Genomic DNA, 24,058 nt, shown 5'->3' on the forward strand with positions numbered 1-24,058 from the left:
TTCATCTCAATTCCATATATTTTTTTTAAAACTCTTATTTAAATATACTTCAGCTATACTATTTAAAAATATATGTATATATATCATATTATAGTATTGGTGTTAATTATAACTATATTTTATTAAAAAATTTTCCATTCTATTTTAATTTTAAAACCATCTTCACAACTCAAAACGTCACTGCTCACATCTTTCACTGTCTGTATGCGTGCTTTTATCCTTTAGTCTACCGATATGTAGATGATTATTTTGCGAATTATTACCTATAACTACGGTAAGTAAGTTGTGTGAACCGATCAATGTATTTTTGTAATCATGATCAATTATTGATCAAAGAAAAGTCAGTTTGATATTTGTTTGAAAATCGCGCCATTTTAATATGACGTGCTGTATTATGGTGAAAACGAATAAGATACATTGTATATAATATGTACCCGAGATGGGATGTGTAATTAGTTGGTTGTCATTTGTTTTTGCAAGACAGAAATTAAATTAAAAATAATGTTTTAAAAGTAGGTACCTTGTAAGAGTATTATTAAAGACTAATATCTCATAGTTAACTCAATTAATTATTTTTTCTTAGAATTGACGATTTACACCTCTTGAGTGTAGTATTTTTATTGTTATAAAGAATTTTGACCTATTATTAGGTTTGACGATTTTTTATAATAATATGCTGTCCAGTGTATTGTTATTAATAAGAGAGGGTTTTTACTAATTAGGTTTTTACTTCAGCTATTCATAATTTGTTTATTGTATTTTTTGTTGTAATTTCTGACTAAATAGGTAGGTAATGGAGTTTTTACCTACTTTATTGTATCGATTTACTATATAAGGTAGAGTTAAGGATGTTCGTTCTCAGTGTGTACTTGCCTTTAGTGAGTGTACACGACGCCTGAAGATGCCGAAAGGCGAAACCTGGGTCGCAAAAAAACGACTTAAATGGAATAGTACAGAGCTTGAATCCATTAGAATTTAAAATTGAATTCCATAACCGTGTATAATCACAATATAAATGTGCTATGTAAATTGATATAAAAATATATTTGTTTCATCGTACCTGACCCTAAATAAATTACCTACCCTCAAATCGAAACACCAACATCTTATCCAACATCTTATAAATTTCACCTAGTTATTAAAGGTAGGTATTATTTGTAAAGTCAGTTATATATTATTGAAAGCTATCATCCAAGATATCAAATAAAACCGCGTGTCATATAAAAAGCGGGTAATTTTTTTATAATATATTAATTGTGCCAAATCCCACCCCGGAATGTAGCGCTGTGGAAGAAAAAAATATAAATTGTGCACATAGTGAAACACAAAAAACGTGATCGAAATAGGCATGAACAATATATGTTTTTTTCTCAATATATAATACTCATGTCAATATTGGTCGATAGACGTCACCCGCTGTGTCAACTAATACACTCAATTTGCATGGTTACGCTTTTATGTTAAAAATACACTATTGTGTAATACAGTCACATTATAATTATGTCAGTCTACCTTTCATGTAAGGTTTGTCGGTGTAATATATGTGGCGTGTCTCATGGCAGTTTATAAATGACGATGAAAGCTTGTTTAAGGTGTAAAAGGGTTCAAACAATAACAAACGGAAGGCCATTACGTATTCATATTATTTTAATTCAATAATATTTTCTTAACACTAAAAATAATATGACTCTGGAATTAATACACCATGGTAAAAGCTTTTGCTGTATTTATTTTCAGTATAACATTGTTTATATTGTGGTAAATTTTAAATGCTTTATGCCATAGTGAATATACATATTTTTTTATAAATCCACATTAGTTATTAATAATTAACACCTGCATTTTCACTGAAGTATAGTATAATCAAAAAGTGGACCCAAAAAAACTAGATCAAATTAAATTAGATCAATAATATTAAGTACAGCTAGTTATGAAGAGTATATTGGAGAGTATATTGGAGAGTTATTGAAAATGGTTAAAAATAAAAACACATCAATAGTAATTAGAAGAAAGATAGAAAAATACAGAAAAAATATAGAAAAGTATAATATTTATATAGAGAAGACACGCAATATAAGAATATAAATATATTAAAAAAAATAATACAATCAAAAAAACAATCGTCCGGATACAATTACTCTCAATTTTGGAGCAACTTATTTTGAAAGAGACAAGAGAACAAAACAGATCAAATTGATCACTGTGAATATTATTCATGATCCTACAAAGTCGAGCCACCGGACAATTTGTAACCTAGATGTGTATGAATGAATAGATATGGAGACAAATATTGACTCTGGGTACCTACATTAACCTTAATGTTAGACAGTTATTGTGGGCAATCTAAATGATTATTAACTAAGTTAAAGATAAAATAGTCTCAGTAATTAATATTACGCCATGTTTCTAACGATTGGATTTTAAAATGTTCCATTTAGGAAGAATAATTAGGTAAGTTAATAATATAATGAAGGTAATTGCTGAAAGAAGATTTAGTTGTTTGATATTATTATCATAGTTGGTTTTTTGTCGGATATTATATGAATTAAAATCAATAAAAATTTCGCCAATTTTACCAAATATTAAAAAAATTAAACGATTGACAAAATATTCCCATTTTATCGAGTGATTTTACTTTTTACTTATTAGTTTACATCCAGTTTTTATGAAATAAAAAATCTGTTACTAAACCTTTTCGCAAGCCATTTAAGATTCGCATTAGAGTGTTAAGCTCATTACAAATAAATAAAGAATTATATACATTGTTGTAATTGATAATAAATTGACAATCATATTGTCAGATATAACTACTGTAACTTAAGTTGAATGTAATAATTACATATTTTGTACATACAGAAATAGTTTGAGATTAATTTTAATAATATTAATAGTATTGTAAATAATTCCTTAAGTATAAAAGACTTCTCTCCAGAAGGTTCAGGTAAAATTTTTGCACGTAAGAATTTTATTTTCAAAGCGGATATAGAAGGAGCATTAAAAGTTTTCACCTTTCTTGCTAAGTATTTAATCCTGTTCCCATGCGAGGCATAGGAATACAGCGGGGAACGACTAACACATCCCCTGGTTTCGACAGAGGGGGTGCAGGGGACGATAGGGGAGAGCGGCGAAAACTTGCTCGAAGCTTTCACGTTTTACGATTGTTGAAAAAAAAGCTTCCTTGGGCCGACGAACATGCCGCCACTTCCTAAACAAAGAAAACATTTTTGTATGGGATTAAAAAGAACACGCAAGGGGAATAAATTTTCAGATAAAGAGTCCTGAAAAGATGGGACGAGAGTCTCTGAGACGGTTTTGATTGTTGGAGAGGAGCCGGGATTATGGTCGCCGTGGAGGCTGTATTTGCAAAGAGCTGTGAGTGCGTAAAGAGATTTCGCTTTTTACTGGTGTTGTAAGGACTTAAGCTCCTTAGCTAGATGTGTTTTGAAATCTTAAAAAATATGTGTGTCTACCCACACGTACAAATCCTAAAAATAGATTAAAAAATACAGCCTCTTCTTGTAAAATGTAAAGCTTTGGAAGTAGATAAAGTGATATATTGAAATGATTTATTTTTATACACATTCATGGGATAAAATTTAATTTACGTTCAATTTATGATTTGTTTTCCAATTAAGAATTTTCAATTCCAAAAAAACCGTTTTTTTAATTCATTCATCATGAGGCGTATAAAAATAATTTGAAGGCCATTTTATATACGTACCTAATTGAAAGGTATCATAAATTCATTATTAGCATTAATGTGAAGAAACTATATGCATAATTTGAATTTTAAATTTATATATAGATAAAGCTTTTTATAGAATTAGATCATTTATTGAACATTATTGTTTTTTTATTTAATTATTGCTCTGGGATTTCCAGTTACTTATTTATACCACAATGATATTTATCGTGATTGACCATTGATTTTTATTGTATACAATTATTCATGTCATGAAAAATAGTATAATATAAATAGAACACAGTAAAATTTGCATTTATTTATTACCAACAATAATAATAGCAGAGAGAATAATATTATAAAAAATAGTTTTAATAAAAGTACACCTAATTTTAAATATCAATAATTCCACTCAAGTGAAATAGTTGTACGATATTAATTGTTATTCTCTACAATGCCTCCATTGCCTTCTGTGTTGCCAAGAATATTTCCACCAAAAATACGGTGAAACTCTGCCACATTTAGGGAATATTAAAACAATATAAAACTCCCACTCTATTTTACTGATAACCACTTCACTAAAGAAACATATTTATCGAGTAATCCTTTATGAATTGCATTACTAAAGGTGCTTCAGACTGAGAGTGAGCAAGGGGATACTTGGTGACATGACAGGTAAGCATCGGCCATAAGAATCTCCCTACTGATTGCAAATTCTTTGGACATGATTTCTCGCGTTATGCTGTCACGCAAAGCTTCCATAGTGTGAATAGAATTCGGTCATCAGTTCAATCAGATCATTCAAGATGTACTTCATAAGTAGGGTTTGACATAATTCCCACTTTGCGATTGCGGTGAGATTTGGACCACGGAGCACATGGTAAAGTTGCTCTATTTAAGCCATTTATTATATCAAGATGAACCAGAGGCTGTTGCGTGGATTAATAGCTTCCTGTTTCATTATGACTTTTTCTGATGTATTTTTTTTCATTTCACCGATTTCTTATAAAGCGTTAAAAAATGTCTTACGTAATAAAAATATTTTGTCAATTAGTTTATTAAATAATTTAACTTAACATTACTTTGCTTTTAGCCTTTATTGTTCACTGAGTCAAAATTGGAATTTTATTATTCCAACTATGACTGAGAGCTACCTGTGCAGGCTGTTTTCAGCCGTCGCGACGCCGAAATAATCTGCGACAACATTTATGAAGTTTCTCGCACGCGATAGTCTGCACAGCTTTTAGGTGATGCCGAGCTTCTCTGTATTGCAAGGGCAACCTTTCTCTCTATTCACTTTTGTATTTGCGCTGGGAGCTTTTTCTTTTTGCGCTGTAAATTCTTGCACAGACTTACCTACCGAAAAAGTTTCGTAATTCAATTTACATTATTCGAAATGCATTTTCCTTTGTTGCTTTTTTCTATTGCAGGTGGTCTGTTTCCCACTGCTACAACTTGTATTAAGGTTATTCTCTCACAAAGGTAGTACTTTTCAACGATTGATCTATCTATATTTAAAAATTTAAGAAACGTTGAAAGTTTACAAAAGTAAATTTCCATTATTTTAATATCATAAAAACAAATATATTATTTGACTCTTGTATTGGTACATACATTTTATAACGTTTTTTTTTGATTCACCAATTAGCTTCTTCATATTATAACTTTACTATAGAATTTAAAAAACAAAAAAAATACCATATGCTTGCTTATAGTATATCATATTACACTAATGTAAAGATGAATTTTGGTCGAATACATTATTGATAAGGGTGGCAAATAAATTTGAAAAAAATAGTATAGATATGATAATGAGATAGACAAGAGTTAGTACTCGACATGGTAGAGGTCACTAAGTTTATGAATTGGAAAAAGGTCAATCGTGTCGTTTGGCGAGTGAAATAACCGCTGGAGAAATGGACTCATACAGTGATATGTTATGTGGACCTACAATTTTATTAATAACTCCATGATACAGAAAATAAAATATTGATGTTTTTTTTTCAATATCTCATTTAGGGAATAGCACTCCTTGTTTTTGTTATTCTTATATCTGCTAAAATTGCATAGTCTCATAAAAAATCTTTGGACTATCAAGGTGACGGATATTAAGGTCCACAAATGAATAGAAAAGGATGAAGACCATCGGAACTGTAAAACTACGGTATCATGGAGATATTATAAGAGGATAAACGTATAGCATTTCCGAATTATTCCGTAGAGCGGTCGTATTTGTAGAAATACGTAGCCAAGGTCGTGGGTCGCGGGTTTAAACCAAATGTGGTTATTTCAATGGATATTTAATCCAGTGCTGGGACTTGGACTGGGTAAATGGCATACAACTGTTTATTTATTAAAAAAATCTGTTCAATATGTTAAAAATCAAATAAAACTTAGTAGCTAAGTAGCAAAAGAAGACGTCGTATTTCGTAGTTTAAGAAACTTTGTAATACTAATACTAATGTAAATACAGTTCAACTGAACTATTACGGATAGCAGATAACTAAATTACGATCGCCCTAATTTAGTTTGGTAGTACGGGATCTCGAATATGAGATGGGACAAGAACAAGAAAAATTATGATGTTTTTAATGTCAGTTACGTCCAATGTTTTACAAATTTGGGATAATCCCAAACAACCGTCAAGCACATTTTAGGAATAAAAATAATAAAGAAATATATTATTTTTACATGCATATTAGTAAATAATTAAAAAAGGCGAACAGCTAATGAAAATTACCTTAAATAATTGAAATTAATTAACAATTATGTTTGAAGTTGGTTGAAATTAATAAAAAAAATGCAATAAGTAAATATAACGTCTGGTTTAATACTATTTTATGAACAAATGGAGCTTGATTCAATGTGATCTAAACATATTATATTGAATACAATAATTAAGTAAAACAATAAAAAAATGATAGCCTACAGCCTCAATTTTTTCTGAAACTTTGACTAAAATATGCTGTGATATCGCTTCTTCTCGTGTGAGTGAGAATTCGTTATTCAAACTTTCCCTCCAATTATGTTGCTGAATATCTGTGTTTACTCTGTGTCGCCAAAACTCTACAATATAGCTATGTATACTTATACATTATTGAAAATTCTGATTATTTTATCACAACCCCTTCCCCCCAAACCAAAAATATAAAATACATTCCCGCTGTCGACGTGATTGAATATGTTGCGTTTATCTGATGCAAAGGCGCTTTCGATTCGCGATATTCGGCCGAAATGAGAATATCACGCGCCGCCCGCCCGGTGGCCGCGCCTCCGCCGCCGATGCGACAATGCCGATTCGAATCCTGTCGCGGCATAATCGGCCGCAGGCTCTTGTTGCGTCGATCGTCACGTTTTGGCGCGCACATTTCGCGCGCGATTCTGGCGGCACGTGCGGCGATTGAAACGCGTAAACCGCCCAATACCACCTCCTCCCCCGTTTGCAAATTTTGCCACCGCGTTTGTGACACTACAAAGCCAGTAACTGCCGTGTCGCCAAAATATTTGATTTACTTAGTTAAACGAAATGGTGTGCTCATTAAATCATTGTTGAGCGTAATATGTACCTAATTGCAGACTTAGGAATAAATTTTAAAATGAGAATTTAACTATTGGAGAAAAATAATATACAAAATAACATAAAATCAAGCCACATCCATTGTAATTCGAGCATTGACCTTTACTAATTAAACCTACATAATTTTTGAAAACACTTCTGAGAAAATATATTATAATCAATAGAAAAAATCTTTTTGAAAAAATTAAGACACCCCACAGGAATCGAACCTGCATCTCTCGGGTATCGCACGCGCACACATTGACCACAATGGTAAAGGAGTTATACTTAATTAAGACAAATTGTAACCAATGGCTTTTAATACTCACCGAAGCAATTTCTAAATTGAGCTACATTGGCGATCGGCTTTTGTATTTTAAACCAAAGTAGGTATTACTTTAATTACTAACCGACATCACGGATCACTCCAAGAACTTTTGTTGTAACTTACTTGAATGTTACATTCTTAAATCTTGTGAAATAAAAATAATAGAAAAATAGTTAATTTACTGATTAAGTTACTGATACAATATTCTTTTCTTCGATCGATTCTCAGATAGAAATGTAAAATAAATTATGTCTTCGGTCTACTTTCCGAAATAACGAAAGGGAAATATTTCACTGATTTGCTTCAATAAGCATACCAGATTAGCATGAAACTCACTAGTTTTGACAGAAAATAAGACATAATCAGAATAACACCGAGCATGCGAAAATAATGCAATAGGCTTGATTTTAGCACTATAATAGTGGAGAATAGCTACTGCAACAATAATCACTGCTCCATCACCTACGTATACTGAAATTTGTAAGTAAACATTTCACCGCAGGACACTTATTCGTGCGCCGCAATACGTGAAACATGAGTTTCGTGTAAGGCGTAAAACCCACTTAACGCAGCGAGTAGGGCACTCGCGCAAAATTTCACAAGTGGTGCCTAAATCATCGATAAAACAACGTAATCAAATACGCCAGCGCACACTGGATTTAACGAGCATTGTGCCCTCCCGCCCCATGATTCACCATTGTGTGGCTTCTCAGCGGCACGAATTAACGAAAATACAACGTAGTCCATTCATTGAATACGGCAAGCAAAATCACGCTTCTGGAAGCGTCGCCGATAGACAGGCGAGAAGGCATTATTTAATAACAGTAAACTCATTGTTTAGTTATTGCATGTCCGATATTTTGATGGTAGAATGATGTCATCGTGAATATTAATTACAAGCCCGAGAAATTTAATAATATTTTTATTTCTTTGTTATGAGAGACGCTGATAATAATACTTATTTTGTGCTTCTTGTGCCCCTTATTACATAGCTGAAGGGTAATGCGCGGATGGGAGGGGGCCTACTTCGCAGAAAGAGCACCGAGCGCTGCTTTGGTGGGCTTTATGCCTAACATTTAATCAAATGACGAGTTCTTCATGGAGTTTTTACACGATTCCACGTTTTTCACGAACATTTCACCGTGGAGTATATTTGTATGTATGCTACAACATGTGGCAAATTTTATGAGATTTCTGTACTAGGTTAGCTAAGGGTTAATCTAATTGGAAGAGTACTATTTGCAAACTATCGCCGTATTTTGTAAGATACGTACAAATGTATTCCACGGTGAAATTTTTAACGAAGAACTCGTCATTTGATAAAATGTTATACGAACTCATGTTTCACGTACTGCGGCGGACGAATAAGTGTCCCACGATGAACTGCATACGTACAACTTACATGTGACCAACAATAATCACTGCTCCATAGCCTAACGCACTCTAGAAATCTTTGCATGTTCAAGGTTAAATTGTTCCACTAATACACAAGTGTGCTTTTTAATCCCCTAACAATTTCTACACCTTTCCACACCGAATCCTGTAAGCGTAAGCTCACTTTCGTTCAGCCAGGTAAATAACCTTGTAGGAAGTGAATTGAGATGTTTTTCTAAATGTGGCCAAAAATCCACATTATCACTACGCGATTATAGTGAATGAAGATTTACTTGAATGAACGTGTTTATATCAATGTATTGTTATGCAATTTGTCTTTTATGCATTTATGTATACGAGATACTATACGATGCACTCTTTCTCATTGTCATAAATTAGTTTATTTAAATGCAAAAGGTCTCTAAGATCGAGCAAAACACTTTACATGACCTTTCACACCAAAGTGTAATAGCTGAAACTTATCTAACTTTTCATAACATCGAAATATTTATATTATGTAAATATTGTCTGCTGAATAACGGTATATTCCAATACTCGACTGTATGTATCCTAATAAGTGAGAGGAGGTATTAGCTTTCCTGTCCACCGCCTAGCTATTATACCACGGCATAAATAATAACATTACACATTTTTTTAATGTTTGCCAAAAGTCTCTCTATAGAAGCTTTTTATAGCGATATATAGGTATATGGCAACATTGCCATGAATGTAATCAACCTTCTGTAACCCGCCACATAATAAAGTAATAGACACCTTAAATGTAAAGAGTCTGATTGAAATATTGGATTAAAATTGGGTGATCAAATAACAACCTCACTTAACCTCTATAATCTAGAGCAGTGATTTTTAACCGGGTTTCGCAGAATTGTAGGACACCACTAGCCTTGTCAGAAACTTCATGAGTATTAACAAAATCTATAAATAGAAACAATTATTTTGGAAACAGAATAAAAAAACGGACTTAACGTGACATGTTTTTAAACATTTATGTTCTAATTTTTAAGTTGACGACGGCAATATGACACCACAATAATGATTTATTTCTGTAGTAATTATGGTCAAGTATGTATTTATTGGCCTGCCCAATAGCTTTGAAGAAATGGTTTGTTAAAAAAACTATCCCATCAGAACTACAGCACATATTATGGCGTAGTAATTGATACACTAGGTATATTATGCTCCAAGACTAAAAAATATATAAAAATATTAAGGATCAGCGTTTTTAGTCTACCTAACGGGCTGCTGTTTGGCACTTTGCCTCAGTAGGTATGTGAGGTATGTCAGTACCTACTACCTACTACATTAAACATATATTTTATAATTTTCCAATCTATATCTTAATAGGTGTCGGCCAGGTAGAGGTTACTCGAGATTATAAAAAATGTCTCAACGGCAATGCTTAATAAAAAAAGGTTCAGTCTCACTGATCTACAGTATACGTTATGTATATTCACAGTTTTTAATCGCCAGCTTTTCAAATACTTTTTTAAATCCAGATTCATTCCTTACATCATTTAATATTTTGAGTGTTTATATATAAAATTTAATATATTACATAAACGCCACAATCTTGTATAATCTTACGTCAAAAATAATGTAATGGGAACAAATATATCCACATCTATAATGATGAAGTGATAAAATCATAGCTATGCCAATCGACTGAATGAACAAAGATTTTTCTTGACTAATAAACTTTTGTACCCACGGTGACTTAGTTGGCATAGCTCTAGTTTTTGAAATCGAAAGTCAGGGGTCCGATTCCATGACTGGAAAGAATGCATATTATTGTATTTAATCCAGAGACGTAGTGTATCTGACTAACAATCATTTTTCGTAAACAACGTTTTTAATGTAACTTCCACTACATTGAGGCATATATTCTCTTTTAAAAGCATTTTCCAACTTTGTAATTTATTATTTCTCATATTGCTAACATTATCTTTTTTAAAAAATGTTTTTTTTCAGACCTTTTTTTGTTGAAATATCACTATCCCTTTGCTGTTTTCATCTCGGTTCAAGATAATGTTAGACGCGAAAATTGTAGGCCGCGTCGCGACGCCTCTCCGCCGCCGGTAACGGCTCGTCGCGTTATGTTCTCCGCGCAAACATTCGCGAGCGCGGGCATACAAATGACTCATTAGAATCCCTTGTAAGTTTTATAACGCGCGTGTATTGTTTGGGACCTCAAAAACAGTTGCGTATTAGCGCATTGCTAAATTTGCAGTCGGTTTTGAGTCTTAATCCGAAAACAAATCCAATATTTAGCGGACGACCCAACTGACGGGATTCAATATCACGTGACATCACGTTTTGGACTCGGTAGTTACAAACCCATGATGGCCCGCGGCTTAAGCATTGGCCTATTATGTTGTAAATCTCGGGTTCGAATCCTGGGTCTAACAAGTACACATATTGTTTTTCAATTTGTGTATGAGTTAGAGTATAGACCTAATAGGTTGAGCAAGTGGCTCACATGCATTTCTCGTAAAAACAAAATCTGTCAATACAAATCTCCACTCCGTGGAGGCCCATATGATTCTATTAGGATCGGACATGGTCGAAAGAAAAAAAAAGTTACAAATAAATACACAAAATTATTTTTCATATAAACACTTTAAAAATAATTATACGTATAAAATAAGAAAGTAATGGTTTAAGTACACAAGCAGTCTACAGACACAAAGTTTCACGACAATCATCGACTGCAATCGTCAGTCTTAAATAAAAATTACATGCAACGATTCAGGGACAAATTCGGTCGTCACGACGCTTGTTTTAATTAAGTAGTTCATTCTATTATTAGTTATTCTAAAACAAGCCAAAAAATATTTAATCGAAAACTTACTTGGTGGCTACACTGAATAGTCTTTTCTCACACTTTCAGACTTGTTAACATGTTTCTGTAAACTATTATATTTATATATCAAGTTTGTTTGTCTGTTAAGATAATGAATTAAGTCAGGCGAATATCATTATAAAATAAACGTTACACTGACTGCATTTAATATTAGGTTACTCGATGATGACATTTTGCATTAAAGTAACACAAAAACATTAATAATGTTGGTGCATTAAAATAGATTCACATTTTTTGTAGCGTATCAAGCCACCAGCAATAACGACTGATGTTGCCGTCAAATACATATTATGAAATACGCGATTTTTGTAATTGGTTCATTTAAATAATTTGAGTTTAATGTATTTTGCTGCATGAAAATAATGATTGACGCGTTAGCTTTTTTACATGCTAATTTTGCAATTTGCAACATAATATAAATGTTTGGCTCCGGTAAATCTTGAACAAGCTCTGTTTTAGAAATTATCATTTAATATGTAGTAGTAAATTAATATAAAAATTATATAAATTTATAATAAATGCTGGCTATTTAATAATATTTTATATAATTTACTATAATATGTATTTAAATCAATTTAAAATATTGTGTAGTTTAAATAGACCAGACGTAAAGTTTGCTACAAATTAATCCGCAATGCTAAATCTCTTGCGGTTAATTTAAATTTTATTTCATTAGTATTTTGTTCAGAATGATATATTAGGCTCTGACTAGTGGAAAATGGTTCGTTCAATATATTTTTAAATACGAAATACACTCGTGAATATAAATGATAAACATAATATGCAAAAATGTCACTTAACAATTGATTGGAATGTCTAGCACAAATTTGTCGATAATATATTTTTAGTGTATTACCCTAGTACGACTCTGCTAGGGATAAACGTACGTGGATCAGAGCAGGGCCCGGCTGAGGGTCGGGGCGTTTTGTGTGCGCGAGGCTTAACACCGTGGGTGTATCGCGATGTCAAATTTTACTGGGCTAATTAAACCTACTCGCGAGGTTAGGGCAATTAAAAATGCTTTACTGCCATAGCTAAGATAGTAAAATTAGATTATGTTTACACGTACGTACGTTTTGGATGGATATAAATTTACATACTATTATAAATTAAGCTTTTTTTAACAGGTAATTTCAAACAACATAAAAAATATATTCATGCAACTTTTCAAAGTTTAATCAGTTTGAATAAATTGAATGAATTTTTGTCGGAAAAAATATTTAAATATTTTTCTTTATATTATATTATGTATTGGATTATTATATATTATATTATGGAACTAAGATATCAGAAAGTTTTGTTCTTAGAATAACCCTAAGCCTCTGGTTCAAGTTTCGTGCGTTGACATATTTTTGGACGATATGTGTAAATAATAAAACCATAATAATATATTGAATACATTTAATTTCCGTTTATTTTATTTACTTTTTAATAAAAAGAATATAAACACAAATGACAGTTATGGAAAAATGAGCTCTCAATGCGTTGTTATGAAGATCAATTATTTGGAAACAACTTTAATTTTATTCTTCTCTACGCATCATTGGTCTATCGCCAGATGTTTATTGTGTAAAAACATTTTTGGTAAATACTTCAAAATTAACTCTACATATAGGTAGGTAGGTACTGTAATAAAGGCAAAAGTATCCACTTTAAATTCACCCAAAAATAACAGATCGTGTATATCAATGGTCACGGATCTGCCAAATTCACATAATTTTGTTCAGTGCAAAAACACCATGTGGATAATAATAATTATGAAAATAAACTTGTAAAAAACGTCTTTGTGAGGCGGCTCAGATCCCGATCGGATTATAACCAATAAAAAAAATCATGTAACATTTATAGATTCAGACAAAACTCAACCCCAAAAGTGATTTTAATTTTTTATTGAATATAAAATATTGTTTTATCTGCGTAACGCCGTTTTAATCTTTGTCGCTAATAATGAGTCATAACGCAGATTGGACGTGAATTCATAGATCGGAGCTTTTCGAATCAAGCGTTAAGTCCAAATCGAACAATGTTAATTGGAGTCAGTACACTCGCATCGCACTCTTCCATGGCGGGCTTACTGGCATCGCGATTGAACTGCGCCCGAGTAGAGCTTTAAAGCTTGATATGGGGGGCGCCTAATGATTTTTTCGCTATAACTTTTTACGATTGAAAGCCCTCGCGTTGCGCTTGAATTCTAATTATTATCGGAAACCCCGTCAGCGAGAAATAATATAAAAAATAATAAAACAACAGTTTACCAGTGGTTTTCATTCCTTATAATTATTGTGCAAAAACCACAAACAGTGAAACTGTGTGAAAATTTTGTGCATATAATATTTTCTTCTTCAGTAGACCATTATGCTTGGGAATATTATTGTTGGGATTTGTCTTGCGTACTTCCCGGGTCTTTTCGGATGTTACGGTACTAAAAATTCTCTATAACTCCTTAGTTAGAAGCAGATTTGAGAGTGGGTCTATCGTTTAGGCCCCGCATCAGTTGAAGTACGGCCTTATGGTGGAGAGAGTCTAAAAGAAATTTTTAAGATTCCTTTACTTTCGGCTGTATGGATATTATCCGTGGCTCTATCCGACTGATTTTCTCTTAGGGATGCTTACATACTGTAGCTTAAAATTTAGTAGGGATCTTTATTTAGCTACATATTTTTTCACACTTATACGCGGCGTAAATGTGAACTCTGCCATTCTTGGTGGTGTTGGCTTGTGTGTCTCTGATAATTACCTTAGGAATCGAGGGCATCCGTTGTTTGTTCTCCCACGGTGCAGAACTAACCTGCCATTAGTAATGCCAATTGGGAGGCCAGTAACCATGTTTAATGAAATCGCTTAGGATATTGATATATTCCACTTACGTGAGGGTGAATTTAGGTGAACGTTGTTTTATAAGTTTTTAAGATAGGGTCTATCAAAGTTCACTCTGTGTGCTTCCATCTACTTTTATTGTGTTATTTATTTTCTTATTTTATTACTTATTCTCTGTATTTTTTATTTTTTTAAATTAATAACACTTATTTTATGTCATGTCGTGAACGCTTTGAATTTATAATTTGTTTTGTTCATTATATGTAAAAATAAATAAATTTGATTTGATTTGATTTAAATTTGATTATTAATTTGTAACCACTATATACACTATGTAAAAATAAATTAATCTATCTTGTAGTAGGTCTTCGAATACATTCGTGCGTTAAACGAGACCTCCATTCTAAAACCTTTCTTTGCCAAGACTCATTCATTTTCCTTGCATGACCAGTCTACTAGTACATTAGTCTTTCGAAGGAACTATTATTTATAAATATGTCGTTAATATCATAGAAATATTAATGGTGGTAGTATCAATATTAAAACATTTTTTTTATGTCATAGAATGGATATATTTTTTATTTATTTGCTTGAATGTTGATAATGAAAAACCTTCAACTTTAGTGCAATCTGCTAATCCGTTACTATATTTTTTCAATAGATATCACGATGTTTCATATAAAATACATGATACATTTACGTAGGCATTATTACAGCCGTTGAACGCACTTATACTGATGGTAAACATCTTGTCACATCTATTGTATTATATTTATATTATGTATCGATGCATCTGTTAGTGTGTTACTGATATAGGTACTAGGCTCTAAATATTTTCGCATTGAGAAGTCTTCGCCCCTGATATAGAGGACCTTATTAAGAGGGTACCTATCTAATAAGGCTGAAAATTTTTGGGATAATTCGAGCAGAGAACAAGTAAATGAGCAGTTCATCAATTCAAATCAAATTTCACGAAAAAGTTCTTGCTAACCTTCTCATTAACCCACATACGCATTTGCGGGCACACTCGCAATCCGGCTTAAACAACGAGTGAGTAGGCATTGCCAACCCCACCGCAATAATAATTTCCCGCGTAACTTTTTGAAAATCACTGACGCAAACGGTTCGGATAACGAAGCATACGTCATTAGCGAAACGTACGAATCAACCCGCGACCCGCCCGCCCCACTTAACTCTCAACCCCACCCCCGTCAATTTTATAGAACCGTCAGTTCCTATTGTGAACCGGCTCTCAAACTGCCGTTATGTATGTATGATCAAAATCTCAATACGTCATATAATAATATTATAGATAATTGTGTGTGACGTTTAACATACTTGCAAACTGTATAAATAAAATATCATCGTATCACATACATTTTCAACCTAACACTGTTTAGCATTCTATACTTTCTTACATCAATGAAATAATATATACTTAATATAATTATTGTGCATAAAAATATAGTATGCATGTAGTCCGTATATATTTAATTATTTTTTGATAAAATATTTACATACTTTTCGAAAACAATTGCGCAATTATTGATATTTTGTTTAATACAGTATGTACTCATACGATATATTCAATGTATACATTTATTTCACAGTATTTTCATGAAAAATATTATATTGCATTACCCACAGATCAAGTAAAATTATTCTTGAAATAACTGAAAAATTGGACACTTCAAAGAGAATATTACTTATTTTCTACCAGATTATTGATCAAAATTTAACATAATCACGAGCAACAAATTTGTTTCAAAATTCTTATCATGTACCTTCAGTCTACACTTTACAGTATTTTTTTTTTAAATAATTATTTTTTTATGCAAAGATTTCCTAAAAGATAAATTGAGAATGCTTGCCCTACAGTACCCTTGGCCCAGCTTCAGGTCCCCGTTACCCTTACCCCTTGGCCCTTACCGCCAGCTCATTAAATCCAACCGATTTTATGAGATACGAGAGGGTGAATATCTTATTTGTAAACACGATCCCTTATTTTCAATATCGTCGATTTGTTATATTGAATTTTGCCTGATACCGTCGATGACTCTTTCGTAGATATGCAAATAGTACATATTATTATTTTGTTTCATCCGGTACCTGTTGAGTGGTTTTTATATTATCTACAATCTACATTGCTTACAATAAAGCAATATATTGTAATACTGTAGGATTTTTTTTTAAATAAAATAATTACTTAGACGTGGGTAAATTTCCCGATTTTTTCAGTATTCGCAGGACTAGGTCCACACACTGACAAGTTACCCCCATGCGTAAACAAAAATAGTATATCCATAAATATCTTATGGATATGGGTCTGGCAAGTACACATATTGTTTTTCAATCTGTGTGTTAGTCAGGCTATGGACCTGATAGGTTGGGCAAGTGGCTGACATCCATTTCTCGTAAAAAACAAAATCTGTTAATACAAACGTCTACACTCTGTGGAGGCCCATATGATTCTATTAGGATCGGACATGGTCGAAAAAAAAAGGCCGGTTAAAGAAAACCAAAGATGGTGTATCCGTACGAATACTGAGCTTCGCAGATGGGCCAGCCACGTTGTTAGAAGCGATGGCGGCGGATAACATCAAGAGCACTCAGAAAGGCTGGGTTTTTTCCGTCTAGAGAGAGAAAGAGGAAGAAAGATAACTCGAGATAGAGACCCTGGAGGATGGTTGTAGAGTAAGTCATGGACTTTAATGATCTGTAACGCACGTGTTGGTAAGTAATCTAACAATAAGCATTGCTAATAGAATCGATATAATATTATGTAATAACTTTCCTAATCGCTAATTTAAAAATGGCATATTTACACCTCCACATATAATACGATGATTGCTTTTGTATAACGTCTGAAAATATTATTTTTTAAATAATATCCAAATAGAAAACAAAATATTCCCCCTCTGGCGTATTGCACTGCACCCAACGACAGGTAATCTATATTGCTGTCATCTTTGTGAATGTTGTTCTTCTATTATGCTTGCGGTAAGCCGTGCACAAAAGAATAAAATATTAGGTACTACAAAATTATGAGAAACACTAAATATTTTATAACGTAGCCATTCAAATAATAATTTACGTTGTGTTTTTTTGTAACTTTTACGTAATTCGTTTCGGAAGTTATGACGTTGTTTTGATTGTACTTTACTTATTTAGACTCAATTTATTTGTAAGTCATAACTTCTACAAAATATTTTTTTTATTCAAATAACTTTAATAATAATATTTATTGGTTTTATCTGCTGCTCTACATAAAAAAATCATCTTACAGCGATGAACATACATTTACATTTTTATTATTGGTATTATTTAAGCCACCAGTGTTATTCATCATGTAGTTAATGCACAATATAACGTTTATGGATAAATAAGAATAATAATTGAACAATGTCATAACATAATATATTATGTATTTATATTAGAATATATAAAGAAATTATGAATGATCTAAACCGAATATTACACAATCTAATCACTGAGAAGTTATCAACAATAATTACAAGATAAAAAGAACTTTTTATAATATACCGCGTTTTTAACTTTTCTGTTGAATCAAATAAACTTGAAAATTCTATGTTCCTATTAATAAATACTTTTTTTTGTACTTGATAGAAATACTGAATAAATATAGAATACTGAAATGTCATTTTAACATTACATATTGATTTCCATAGTAACGCACTTATATACGAGGGTGGGTCAATAAGTCCTTAGAAAAGCCGACAGGTGGCGCGACTAGTACTGTAAGCGGTTTGTTTTCATGCAGCGGCACTACCGATTCAGTATGCTGCGAAGTTTCAATCAGATTGGTCGGGTTGTTGTGTGTTTCTCGTACATTTAAAAAAAAATTTGCTTGTGGAAAATGGAAAAATGGAAAATGGAGAAAATTGAGTTTAGAGCTGTTATTAAACATTTTAATATAAAAGGGTTAACAGCAAAGGAAATAAAAAATGAGTTGGATTTAGTTCACGGCATATCTGCTCCTTCACTTGCAACTATTTATAACTGGTTAAATGAATTTAAACGTGGTCGTACATCAACAAAGGATGAACCACGCTCAGGACGTCCTGTAGAGGTGACTACACCAGAAATGATCAATAAAATCCACGATATGGTGTTAAGTGACCGAAGATTAAAGTTGAGTGAGATAATTGAGGTTACAGGGATCTCAAAAGGTAGCGTCATTTCTATTTTACATGACAAATTGGGCATGAAAAAAATTTCTGCAAGATGGGTGCCGCGTTTGCTCACAGTCGACAATAAACGCAATAGGGTGGTGGCCTCTAAAGCCCTGTTGTCGCTCATGCAACGCAATCCGGATGAATTTTTTCGTCGCTTTGTGACTGTAGATGAAACATGGATACACCACTATACTCCCGAGACGAAAGAACAGTCAAAGCAGTGGATTGCGAAGGCAAACCATGTCCAAAGAAGGCGAAAACCGTAAAATCAGCTGGTAAGGTTATGGCTACTGTATTTTGGGATGCACGTGAAATTATTTTCGTTGACTATTTGGAAAAAGGAAAAACAATAACAGGGGATTATTATGCATCTTTATTGGACCAGCTAAAAAACAAAATTGAAGAAAAACGGCCTCATTTAAACAGGAAAAAAATCCTCTTTCATCAGGACAATGCCCGTGTTCACACATGTTTACGATCAATGGCTAAAATTGAAGAATTGAAGTTCGAATTGGTCGACCACCCACCGTATTCGCCAGATTTAGCCCCCAGTGACTTTTTCCTTTTCCCAAACTTAAAAAAATGGCTAAGTGGACAACTTTTTTTTTCAAATGAAGAAGTCATCGATCGGACAAATGCTTATTTTGAGGACCTTCCGAAAACTTATTTTTCTGACGGTTTAAAAAAAATTGAGAAACGTCTAACCAAATGTATTGAGCTCCAAGGAGATTATGTTGAGAAATAAAAAAAAAATACAAAAATAAAAACTGTTTTAATGCTTTTTTCTAAGGAATTATTGACCCACCCTCGTATTAACAATTTAGTTGCTAGGACCCCCTTAGCAATCAATAATAGTGTTTACTTTTAACGAATTTTTTCCGAAACATACAAAACAGAATTAACTGAAAATGAATTCAATTCTGGTTAAGGATGGCCAAAACTATTAAAAAATGCATTGTCGTCGAATTATGATATATTCTAAAAGTTTAAAATGTCTATCTAGGTGGGAAGTTAGTTAAAAATCTTCAATCGTTCAATACAAACCTTGGACAAACAAGAAAAAATCTGTACCGGACAAACAAGACTACGATTTTTACGATACAATTTTTTAATTATACTATATTTCGCATCACCTCAGAAATATACTAATAAGAAAAATATTTTACAATATTATATTATGTTTTTCACCATTGTCTATCTATAATCTATATTATAATAATTATAAGTCAAATTATGGTTATTTGATTTCCTTTAACTATTTGGCTACAATTGATATCAAGGTAAGTACATGTAAATTACAAGTTCGTCTGTTCAAATAACCTTTTTGATGTTCTTTTATTTGGTTAGCTGTAAGAACTATTTTCACTTTGATACAGATACAGTTATTATAATATTGAATAATGTAATTAATATTATTTTGTTAGGGCTATTAAGATATATCGATCAATGGCCGACTGCAAAACCGTCCGTCAGAAATCTCTATACCATGTGACTCTCTCCAGTTGGTCACACTCAACCGCTCTGCGTCCTTTTTAGCGCTATCTGCCAGGTGTGGCCCAGTGGCCAAGTTTTTAAAAGTTTCTTTCATAAACTTTCTGAAGAGCTCTGGATCCATCACATCTAACAACGTGACTGACCCATCTGAGTCCTATGTGCCCACAAGACATTATAAAACAAATATTGTTCAGATAGTTTATTGTTTTATATTATACAATGTATTATACTCTATATCATTTTGAAGAAATATTGTATTCATTTAAACCACACCCTTGAACAGTTGGGGTTGATTGCATCATTCACAAAACTGAATAGGGGTGCCAGTGTGTATTTTATGTGCCATTTTTTGGAGAGGGTACACTAAAGTACGTTGCATTTGTTGGTTTGATGTTTTTAATTTAATACTTAATATAACAAGGGAGATCGCACAAAGTGACAGAATTAATAAGGCAATATGCATGCACTAACAATATTTGTTTTCTGTATAATGATAACACTTGGGTTAAAATTTGTTTATCAAAATGGTTATGATATATTTCTGTGTACAAAAAAACGAGGGCAAGAGTTTTAAATCACAAAATTTTAGGAAAACTAGACGACGATTAAGTATTGGATCACTTTGTACGTGAATTTTTTTTGTTTTGGTCTATTACTACTTTTATTTTCGCATAGAGATTTATATTCTATAATATAACATTCACGGTATTTGTATGTACCTTCATATCATTATAAGGATACTCGTTATAAAGTCAGTTACTTTTATATTTTGAGGTATTTTAGAAAAACCGGCTGTAACACGAAGGATTGTGTAGGTATAGAATAGGGAAATACGAGATGAAAAATATGATTAAAAAAATCAAAATTGGCCGATCAAAAATACGTTTTACTTACCTATCAGAAATCATATTTTTCTATAAGCCAAATTATATTTAGATATGTATGGTCAATATCGACCGATATAATCTACTGAGATTGCATTAATTAACTTCGGACTTTTTAATGATCATACTAGGTAATTTAAGTAGTTATCTACATTCATTGTTAATTATTTTCACTGTTATTTTTAGATAGAATGACGTATTATTAGAAATAATAAACCATTTAAATGTTTATTTATAAGATGTAGGTATAAGTACTTATTCCACTATAAATTTATTATTATTAACACGAGGCCATTTTCAATTGACCAATAATTGAGAATATCCGTTTGGGTGAAACCTATTTTAGGTAATAATTTAATTGTAAAATTAAAGATTTAAAATGAAGAGGTAAAATATTTGATTATCTAGCACCATAAAATAATGAATGTCATAAAAAATTAAAAGTAAAAGAACTGACTTTGAAACTAATACTTACACTTGTGATGTCCAATGAATATTCTAAAAATATAATAAATAATTTCGTATTACATTAAATTTAATATTAAATTACTTATTCTCAGAATTAACAATTAATTAACTGTTTGATTGAATTCTGTTCATACATATTATTATGCCGTAAGTAAATAGGTACTTATATCAATATTATTATTTGTATACAGAAAACTATTGACTCAGTTATTCGCAGTTTAAGTTACAGTAGCAATACTGAAATCATAATTTGCAACATGAAAGTTACAAGTAACATAAAATATTATTATAATAATATGAGATACGAAAAGCTTGAATTTTTCTATAATCTGATTATATCATCAGAATGCACAGTGTTGAGATTCTAAAACAATCAAGTAAAGTAAACATTCTTTAGAACGGATATAGAATCAAAATAGTTCGATCGTAGGCACAACAAACAAGATCGATTGTTAAATCCGAAACAAATATGAACAAATTTATATGTTAGAAAGAAGAGCGCCGTTTTTTTAAACAAGATTTTTGATCATCTTTTGCTTTGATCTTGCGAGTATGGGTACATTTTAGTGATTCTTAAACTGTTTCTGAAAAAATCTTCGAGAATATTTATTTTCAGTTTGCGTACATACAAAATACTCGTTATTTTATTACGTACCTGTAATAAATAGTGTTCATTCGGTTATATTTACAAATCAATATTTCAAGACAGTTGCAAGGTGAAATAGAACATATTATTAGGTATAAAAGAAAAATAAATAACGCAATAAAAACAATCCGACAAATCGACTGAATATAAAAATAAAAAACAACGTGTTTAGAAAATATAGCCAAATGGTATATGAATAATGGATTATATTAAAAATATATTTAAACAGTGATCACATGAAATCTCTCACACTCAATAATTGGAATATGTCGCGGTCAGAAACTTATTCATTCACCCTACCATTCACCACAATTATTCTTCTCCAAATCGACACTACTGTATGTTTCAATATGAGATATATTATTATCATCAATTCAGATGATATATTTAGGCACTTTTTCCATTTTTTTAATGTTATTACCATCCTTATTTAAGCATCTCTGAATTCACTACTGCACAAAGGCATCTCTATGCTATCTCCACTTTTCTTAGTTTTTCTCTTTACAATTTATTATTTATTATCTAACCTAACACACGATGGTGTGATTTGATCAGTAGATACCTGTGTTTTAATGGATTTAGTCTGTCTATTTCCTTATGTCCTAAAGTAGAATGCATTATTACTTGTTATCTTACTCATTTATTTACTTATTTATTTTGCAATCCCTATGCATTCTGCACAATATTCACCTCTATTGTCACACATATTCACTCATTTTATTTTATCCACAAAACTGCAAATTAACTAATTTAATTTAAAACGCTTGCATGATTACAATTTTTGTAAATGCTTTAAAGCTTAGTTTCTCAAACTGGCCATTAAGGCAGCAGAAAGCATTGCGGAGCAAATGGGCCATAAGACATACTCTTGAGTCTACTATTAATAAAAAAAATGTTACTTCTACACCAGACTCATACTCCGAGTTATTATCTTTATTTTTACTAATTGTATTTTTTATAATATGCGCCCAATATTGCAGTGCGGTAATATGTCGGCATAAAATGTCGTGGATCCCGTGGTTAAATACCAAGTCTGGCAAATTTTCACGTTGTTTCTCAATGTATAATAATTATTGGATGCAGAGTATGGACCTAATAGGTTAAGCAAGTAGGTAACACATATTTATCGTAAAAATAAAAATTTGTAAATACAACCTTTACACTGTGAATACCAATATGATCCTTATAGGATTGAGCATGGTGATGTAATGTTATAAATTTATTAAATTTATAGTAGTGTGCAAGCTAGTGTGTTTCAATTTCTAGTTGATTCATTCACTTATGTGTAGCTAGATTTCAAAATCAGCCAAGTCCATCATAGATGAATTGGAGAAAAACAACTTTTTAGTTTCTCAAATACACAGTCACAAGGGTGAAAGTTTATAGTATTTCGAGTATAGATTATTTAAAACTAATAAATTCCACATTTTTATAATGCAGAAATGTTAGAAAGCAGTAGTTCTTCAGCAATTCAAAAAAAAGTCAAAAATACCTAAAGGTGGGCTTTTCTGATTTTGAAATGTAGTGATACATATTCATAACTATGTTGCTGAAATTTAAAAATTACTTTTGAAATTTGATGGTAAGTTGGTATAAATAATAGATTTTTTTGGGGTGGGGGTGGAGATGATAATATATTTGGTGCAGTGAGTCAAAATGGTTTGTGAAACTTTGTTGTAGAGTGTAAATGATTTACCTAGTAAATCCTCTCACGATTTGTCACTCACGTATT

General features: G+C 31.8%; 1 protein-coding gene across 7 annotated transcripts in view; it reads left to right on the forward strand.

Moving 5' to 3' along the window:
* LOC147078430 (CUGBP Elav-like family member 1) overlaps nucleotides 1-24,058 on the forward strand; it is an 807,474-nt gene that overhangs the window by 234,269 nt on the left and 549,147 nt on the right. The gene's annotated exons all lie outside the window — the stretch shown is intronic.

Source organism: Rhyacophila brunnea, unplaced genomic scaffold, assembly GCF_057557595.1.
Source record: "Rhyacophila brunnea isolate RB1 unplaced genomic scaffold, BYU_Rbru_1.0 scaffold_11, whole genome shotgun sequence".
In the NCBI taxonomy this organism is placed as follows: Eukaryota; Metazoa; Arthropoda; class Insecta; order Trichoptera; family Rhyacophilidae; genus Rhyacophila; species Rhyacophila brunnea.